At 48.4% G+C, this 9,011-nt stretch overlaps 1 non-coding gene across 1 annotated transcript; it reads right to left on the reverse strand.

The window, feature by feature from the left end:
* Positions 1–6,044: 6,044 nt before the first annotated feature.
* On the reverse strand, positions 6,045–6,127 carry trnal-uag (transfer RNA leucine (anticodon UAG)). The gene has a single exon. It is a non-coding gene; the product is annotated as a tRNA-Leu (tRNA).
* Between the last annotated feature and the right edge of the window lie 2,884 nt (positions 6,128–9,011).

Below are 9,011 nucleotides of genomic sequence, written 5' to 3' on the forward strand. Positions count from 1 at the left end.
TTTCAGAGTGTACACCACATCCATGGCAGTGACCGTCTTGCGCTTGGCGTGCTCAGTGTAGGTGACCGCATCCCTGATCACCTTCTCCAGGAAACCTTTCAACACCCCGCGAGTCTCCTCATAGATCAAACCCGAGATCCGCTTGACCCCGCCACGGCGAGCCAGGCGGCAGATTGCTGATTTGCTGATGCTCTGGATATTGTCAGGAAGCACTTTGCCGTGCCGCTTTGCTCCGCCTTTGCCTAGTCCTTTCCCTCCTTTACCTCTGCCAGACTTTCTTCTATTAACTTCCAAAATATACTTAATTCATAAAAATCTGTAAAAAAAATACATTACAAAACAGTTCCAAAAAGCACCAAGTCAAACAATACAAAGAGTGCAAAGGAGATCAGTTTCCTTCAATACAGGAGTGTGTTGCCTCACAACCCTTCTATTTCATTTCTCATGCCATGTACATTTGACAGCAAACAAATAATTTCTGGCTACAGTTCGAGGGGTTTCCCATGGATCCCGCCCCTCAGTTCACTATGGTGGGCGGACCTTACACTGTGGTCTTTCCCCATTGAGCCTTTGCTGCAGCTGCCCCAAGCTTTATTGCGTCCCTCAGCACGTAGTCCTGGACCTTGGAATGTGCCAGTCTGCAACATTCGGTGGTGGACAACTCTTTGCGCTGGAAGACCAGCAAGCTTCGGGCAGAGCAAAGAGCATCTTTCAACGAATTGATAGTCTTCCAGCAGCAGTTGATGTTTATCTCGGTGTGCGTCCCTGGGAACAGCCCGTAGAGCACAGACTCCTGTGCTACAGAGCTGCTTGGGATGAACCTCGACAAAAACCATTGCATCTCTTTCCACACCTGCTTTGCAAAGACACATTCCAGAAAGAGGTGGGCAACCGTCTCTTCCCCACCACAGCCACCTCGAGGGCATTGTGCAGAGGGGGTGAGACTTCGGGCATGCAGGAAGGATCTGACGAGGAGGACTCTTCTCACCATCAGCCAAGCTACATCTTGGTGCTTGTTTGAAAGTTCTGGTGATGGGGCATTCCGCCAAATTACTTTGGAAGTCTGCTCGGGGAACCATCCGACAGGATCCACCATCTTCTTTTCCCGTAGGGTCTTGAGAACATTCCGTGCAGACCAGTGCCTGATGGATTGGTGGTCAAAGGTGTTTTTCCACAGAAACTTTTCCATGAAGGATAGGTGTTGCAGCACAGTCCAACTGGATGGAGCGTTCCACGGCAATATGACCAGGCCCATCCTTCGCAACACCGGGGACAGATAGAACCTCAGCATGGAGTGACACTTGGAGTTTGCGTACTGGAGGTCTACACACAGCTTGATACAGCAACACACAAAGGTAGCCATCAGGATGAGGGCGATGTTGGGTACATTTTTCCCGCCTTTCTCCAGAGGTTTGAACATCGTGTCCCTCGGGACCTGGTCCATTTTGGATCCCCAGATGAAGCGGAAAATGGCTCAGGTGATCACCACAGTGCAGGAGTGCAGTATGGGCCAGACCTGCACCACGTACAGTAACCTGAAACAATGGAGAGAGATCGCTGCTCCCACATGTTCAGCTTATGTTGTACCCTGGCTACTCGTTCCTCCCAGGATTTGGTGCACGCCCCGGCCCTTCCGAACCATACCCCAGCACCTTCAGGTCGGCTGACCTAATGGTGAAGGGGACAAAGGATCGGTCAGCTGAGTTCCCACAGAACATGGCCTCGCTATTGTCGTGTTTAACATTGGCTCCCCATGCCAGTTCGAGCTGGTCACAGATGCTCATCAGTCTGCGCACAGGCAGCGGGTTCAAGCAGAAAACGGCGATGTCATCCATGTACAGGGAAGTTTTAACCTGAGTGCCTCCACTGCCTGGGATTGTTACCCTTCTGATTATCGCATTCTTCCTAATAGACTCAGAAAAGGGTCCAATACAGCAAACAAACAAGACAGGGGAGAAAGGACAGCCCTGCCTGACTCCAGATGGGATTGAGAAACTTTCTGATTCCCACCCATTGATTGAGACTGCGCTACTGATGTTTGTGTAGACCAGTTTAATCCAATTGCAGATTCCCTCCCCAAACCCCATTTTGGAAAGTACGTCCATCATGTCGGTGTGCGATATCCTGTCAAATGCCTTCTCCTGGTCCAGGCTGATGAGGCAGGTGTCCACCCTCCTGTCCCGTAAATAGGTGATCGTATCCCTGAGTAGCGCGAGGCTATCAGAGATCTTCCTGCCTGGTATAGTACAGGTCTGATCAGGGTCAATCACCAACTCCAGAGCAGACTTGACTCGACTGGCGATGACTTTTGACAGAATCTTGGAGTCGATGTTAAGCAGTGAGATGAGCCGCCAATTTCTGATTTCTGCCCCCTCCCCCTTCCGCTTGTAGATGAGGGTGATGATGCCTTTCCTCATGGATTCTAATATGCTGCCGGCCAGGACCATACTCTGGTATACTGCCAGACATTTTTTTTAAATTTCCAAAATATACTTTATTCATAAAAATCTGTAAAAATTACATTCCCAAACAGTGTAAAACAGCATCAAGTCAAAAAATACAAACAGTGCAAAGGTGATCAGTTTCCTTCTATACAATCACGAGTTGCCTCACAACTCTTCCATTTCATTGTCATGCCATATACATTTCTACATTTACAGCACACAAAATTTTCCCTATACGGTTCGAAGGGTTTCCCATGGATCCAGCCCCTCCGCTCCGCTTGGTGGGGGGACCTTACATAATGGTCTTTCCCCATTGAGCCTTTGCTGCGGCTGCCCCAAGCTTTAGTGCGTCCCTGCCCACGTTGTCCTGGTCCTTGGAATGTGCCAGTCTGCGACATTCGGTGGTGGACAACTCTTTGCGCTGGAAGACCAGCAAGCTTCAGGCAGACTAAAGGGCGTCTTTCACCGAATTGATAGTCCTCCAGCAGCAGTTGATGTTTGTCTCGGTGTGCGTCCCTGGGAACAGCCCGTAGAGCACAGACTCCTGTGTTATCGAGCTGCTTGGGATGAACCTCGACAAAAACCACTGCATCCCTTTCCACACCTGCTTTGCAAAGACACATTCCAGGAGGAGGTGGGCGACCGTCTCTTCCCCACCACAGCCACCATGATAATTCTTGCCTCAAATCAGTGCACAATAAAAGAGACTGATTCCGTCAGCTTCCTTTTTTTTACAGGCCGCCCGGACCTGGCTGAGAAAGGCAGAGTGAGAGCAGGGAGGGGAGGAGACAAGAGTGAAGATTAAACAGAGAGCGAGAATGAAGGAGACACCCAGAGTGACAGACAGAGAGAGAACGGCACCTTATCTTTCATCTCCACCTCCAGTTTCCTCCGGGCTGCCAATTTCAAACCCTTTATTAACAGTAGAACCGAAACCCAGCTCTCCACGCAAACCCTTCCAGACTCGACCTTCACAGTCAAGGCTTTCCAGAAAGCCGGAGCTTTTAAATATGATCCTGCTACAATTAACACTCAGTAATATTCCCACCAAAACACAATCCATTCTATAACAAGGAACCTCCTCAGTAACATCACCATTTCCACACACATCCGCTTCCAACAGTTTACAAACACCCTATTGCAGCTGTTTGGGGAATCTCCTGTGTTAAGATTGGAGTTGGAAAGCGGCCTTTACCCGGCAGTGTTATCGTCTCACACTGAATCTGCCAGACATCCTGTTCTCTTTATTGCGAGAGAGAAAGCACGGATTTAGGAAATGTTCATTTGAAATGATCTCTATTGAGAACGAGCCCGGCCGTGGGACAGGTATTCCAGTGCAAAGAGCTGTCTATGACCGAGTGTTGCAGACTGGCACATTCCAACATTCAAGACTATGTGCTGTGGGACGGCATTAAAGCTTGGGGAAGCCACCATGGAGTCTCAGTAGAAAGGCGACAGACTAAGGCCCTCGTGCAGCGAGAGGCTGGAACCTGTGTAAAACCGCTCGGGCTGTTTGCACCAGAGAATGTTTGATGTGTAATGTAAATACTGTAAATATAACCTGTGCAGGCAGGGATAGTGAGATACCTCATGTACATTATTGAAGGAAACTGATCTGTATTGTACCTTATGTAATATTAAATTTGAACTGCTTTGCAATGTAATTGCATAAATTATATGAATAAAATACATATTGTGCAAAAGAAAGCAGCTTTCCTGTCAACACACACCTTGTCTCAGGGCACATCTTTCCTGTGATCTTGTCACACCCAACTTCGCTCTATATCTTCTGACACACACACTTTACAGTCTGTCATTTCCAAAAACAAGCATTCTAAAATCAAAAGACATTTTGTTTATTTCTCCTTTCTTTTCATTTCTCCTCTATTCTTCTCAATCACTCCCTTCAACAGTCCTATTCAGATCAAGGTGGAATGTGAATAGTGTCACAACTCACCTCTGACACTATTATTACCCTTCCCTTCTCTTGTCTTATTCAATGGGAAAGTTTTATTCACCAGTCTGTTGCTGTTTTACACTCTTGCCATACCATCTGGTATTGCATCCATCTGAATTCTGTGCTTTCATGGCCTTATATTTCTTTTCCACTTCTGGATGATTTGTTTGCTTCAGTTCCATTCAACCAGGCTGGACCACAGGGAAGCTTAGAACAAAGAACAAAGAAAAGTCCAGCACAGGAACAGGCCATTCGGCCCTCCAAGCCTGCGCCGATCTTGATGCCTGCCTAAACTAACACCTTCTGCACTTCCGTGGCCTATATCCCTCTATTCCCTTCCTATTCATGTATTTGTCAAGATGTCTCTTAAACGTCGCTATCGTATCTGCTTCCACCACCTCCCCTGGCAGCAAGTTCCAGGCACTCACCACCCTCTGTGTAAAAAACTTGCCTCGCACATCCCCTCTAAACTTTGCCCCACGCACCTTAAACCCATGTCCCCTAGTAACTGACTCTTCCACCCTGGGAAAAAGCTTCTGACTATCCACTCTGTCCATGCCGCTCATAACTTTGTAAACCTCTATCATGTCGCCCCTCCACCTCCGTCGTTCCAGTGAAAACAATCTGAGTTTTTCCAACCTCTCCTCATAGCTAATGCCCTCCAGACCAGGCAACATCCTGGTAAACCTCCTCTGTACCCTCTCCAAAGCCTCCACGTCCTTCTGGTAGTGTGGCGACCAGAATTGCACGCAATATTCGAAGTGTGGCCTAACTAAGGTTCTGTACAGCTGCAACATGACTTGCCAATTTTTATACTCTATACCCCGACTGATGAAGGCAAGCATGCCGTATGCCTTCTTGACTACCTTATCCACCTGCGTTGCCACTTTCAGTGACCTTTGCCTTGGGTGGGTCCACGTTGATCCATTACATTCAGAATCACCTCCTTGAAATAACTCCATAGTACAACTACAGTAACCACACAGAATCTGCTTCAAACACTCCTCCACATTTTATCTGTTCTGACTGTCAACACCTCCAGCTCTTTGGTTTAAGTGGAACCCATCAGGTTTGTATAGGCTCCTTCTATTCTGAAAGCTGTAGAACTGGTTCAGGGAATTCAGCCCTGTTTCTCTACTCTAAAGGCTCAGCCATGCTTGATCTGCGTGGTATTTTGCTTTTATTGCAACGTTACAAGACCTCCAATCCTCTGGAAAACGATGGTCAGACCTTCCACTATTTCTTCCCTGGCTTCATTCAACAGCCTGGGGTACATTTCATCTGGTCCTGGTGATTTATCCACATTCAAGGATGCTCATCCCATTAAGACTTCCTCTCTCCTTAACTTATCACGTCCAATACTTCACACTCCTCCTCCTTCATAACAATATCTGCATCACCCCCTCATTTGAGAAGACAGTAATGTATTCATTAAGGATATTGGCAACATCTTCTTCCCCGATACAAAGGTTACATTTTTGATGTTTTCTGTGCCCTGCTGTTTGCTCAGTTGCCTCTTGCTCCAATGTTTTGATGCAACATCTTTGGGTCCATTATTATTTTGCTTGTCCATGTTCTTTCCTGTTCTCTCTTTGCTCTTCACCTCTGCTCCCAAACGTCTCCAGAGCAGTCAAAACACAAGGTGTCAGAAGTGGGATTTGAACCCACGCCTCCAATGGAGATTGCGACCTAAACGCAGCGCCTTAGACCGCTCGGCCATCCGGACCGCCTACTGGTTAGCATTAATGCTAAGGAAATTATTCATTCTTTGTGAAAGTATTTGTGAGATTGTGGAAATGTCTGGAAGAGGAAAGACCAGCGGGAAAGCTCGGGCCAAGGCCAAGTCTCGCTCCTCCCGGACCGGACTGCAGTTCCCGGTGGGCCGTGTTCACAGGCTCCTGAGAAAGGGTAACTATGCTGAGCGTGTGGGTGCCGGGGCCCCGGTCTATCTGGCTGCTGTGCTCGAGTATCTGACCGCTGAAATCCTCGAGCTGGCCGGTAACGCGGCCCGGGACAACAAGAAGACCCGCATCATCCCCAGACACCTGCTGCTGGCCGTCCGCAACGACGAGGAGCTCAACAAGCTGCTGGGAGGGGTGACTATCGCTCAGGGCGGGGTGCTGCCGAATATCCAGGCCGTGCTGCTGCCCAAGAAAACCAGCGCTCAGAGCTCCCAGAAAAAGTAAAGCGGCCAAAATGTCATCTAATAAACCAAAGGCTCTTTTCAGAGCCACCCACAGTCTCTGTGAAAGGGCTGGTTACTGTCAGGAGGGAGTCAGTGATGGAGTTATTGTAACAGTGGATTGACCTGTTTCACATCTGTCCAGGTGTGTTTTCAGTTCCCTCTCTGGATTTCGCTCTGTTTCTCTGCTCACACATCTCCCCCTCTCGTTAAGTGAAGAAGTGAACTGCAGGGTGTCAGAATCAACAATTTAATAAATCACGCTGCCTTCGATTTGATAAATCCCGAGATTATCCCGGTTCATGAACGGGAACTGGTTCGGTGCTGATGAATTAATTTAATAATGCAAGTGTCCGGGTTAACTCTCTGTTTTTCATTTGGACAGTTTGAATTGTGTTTTTTTTTTCTCTCCGGTGATCTGAGCGCCGCTTCTCAATGAGAATCTGCTCCCAGAACAGAGTAAATGCAGGAAGAAAGAAGCCATTCTCGGGCTGTGTGTTTCTCTCCTAACCTGATCTGTTTAGACCGCACTGTTCCCAGAGGACGGAATCAGTGAGAGTTGTGCACACACAGGAGCTGAGTCCACTGCAGCGCTTTAATATGTGCCTTCTCCCCGGCCCGCCCTATTCTCCGGACACAACGTTGTTTGTTCCCCCGGCGGCATGGTAGAGTCGGGGATTCTCTCCCCGCAGTGTCAGTGGCTGCAGCCCCGGAGAACTGGCGGTTTCAGTCAGAGTGACCGAGCTACCTTACAGGACTTTCCCCCTGAATTTGTGAACTGAGACTACACCGAACACATCCCCAGTTAGAGTGAGGGCCGGACATCCTTCTGTTTTATTACAGAGAGTGGGGAAAGGGCTGGGTGGAGGGGAGTCACCAGGGATCCTGGATTTGCTCCAAATCATTTCCATGTGGAATCTGCAGGCGGGGCCGGGACAGGGATCATTTGATCAGGGGATCAGCTCTTTCCTGAGAGATGTGGGTGGCTCTGAGAAGAGCCTTTGTGTTCAGATGTTTACAAGTTTCCCGCGCTCTTTCACTTCTTTCCAGACCCTGCTTTCTGAGCCTTCGCTGCTTTCGGCTTGACCTTGCTCTTCCATGTCTGCACTTTCTTCAGCGCCTTTCCGCCCGCCGCACTCTTGCCTTTTTTGACCTTCTTCGCAGGAGACTTTTTCTGAAGCACTGCTTTCTTCACCGCCTTATTTGGCGTTGCCGCCGCCTTGCTGCTCGTTTTCTTGGCTGTTACTTTCTTTGTTGTCACTTTCTTGGCTGCTGGTTTCTTCAGCAAGGATTTCTTGTCTGCTGGTTTCTAACGAAGGAGTTATTGTCTGCTGGTTTCTTCCCTAGGATTTCTTGGCTGCTGATTTCTTCACTAAAGATTTCTTGTCTACTGGCGTCTTCACTAAAGATTTCTTAGCTGCTGGTTTCTTCACTAAAGATTTCTTGTCTGCTGGTTTCTTCACTAAAGATTTCTTGGCTGCTGGTTTCTTCATGAAAGATTTCTTGTCTGCTGGTTTCTTCACTAAAGATTTCTTATCTGCTGGTTTCTTCACTAAAGATTTCTTGGCTGCTGGTGTCTTCGCTAAAGATTTCTTATCTGCTGGTTTCTTCACTAAAGATTTCTTTTCTGCTGGTTTCTTCACTAAAGATTTCGTATCTGCTGGTTTCTTCACTAAAGATTTCTTGGCTGCTGGTGTCTTCGCTAAAGATTTCTTGGTTGCTGGTTTCTTCACTAAAGATTTCTTGTCTGCTGGTTTCTTCACGAAAGATTTCTTGTCTGCTAGTTTCTTCACCTTCTTTCCCTCTTTTCCCTGGGTTTTCCTTCTTGCTGATTTTGAAGGAGCCGGAGGCTCCCTGTCCCTTGCTCTGCACCAGGGAGCCTTTGTTCACATTCCTCTTGATACTTTGCTTGATCTGGGTCCTGAGCTTCTCCACATCGACACCGCTACTACCCAGAGCCTTCTTTATGGCGGCCAGGGACATCCCCTTGCGATCGCTGAAAGCCGGCACAATCTTGAGGATCTGTTCGCCCAACGGGAGACCGGCTGGCTTGTTCCGGGGAGCCGCCTTCTTCTTCTTGGGAGTCTTGACTTGGGCGGCGGCGGCGGCTGGAGGAGCCGTTTGGGCTGCTCGACTATCGGACATGTCCGGGACTCTGCAAAAATTCTCACTGTCAGTGTGAACTGGGTCAGAAATGAAGCCGGTGATGGTGGCACAGAGCAACTTAAAGGCAGAGAGAGGACGGGGCGGAGACAAGCTGCTGTCAGCTCTCGGCTTCTGCTGTCTCTCTGTGTTTCTCTCTCCTCACAAACTCTACAATTCCATTGAAATTCAGAGACTCCAGACTTCCAGACTAGATCTTTCCTGTCTCTCACTCCAGTATGTTTGCTGTTGAAAAGCTTTCACTAGGATTGAGGACTCCATTTTC

This window comes from Heterodontus francisci, unplaced genomic scaffold (assembly GCF_036365525.1).
Source record: "Heterodontus francisci isolate sHetFra1 unplaced genomic scaffold, sHetFra1.hap1 HAP1_SCAFFOLD_221, whole genome shotgun sequence".
Classification (NCBI taxonomy): Eukaryota; Metazoa; Chordata; class Chondrichthyes; order Heterodontiformes; family Heterodontidae; genus Heterodontus; species Heterodontus francisci.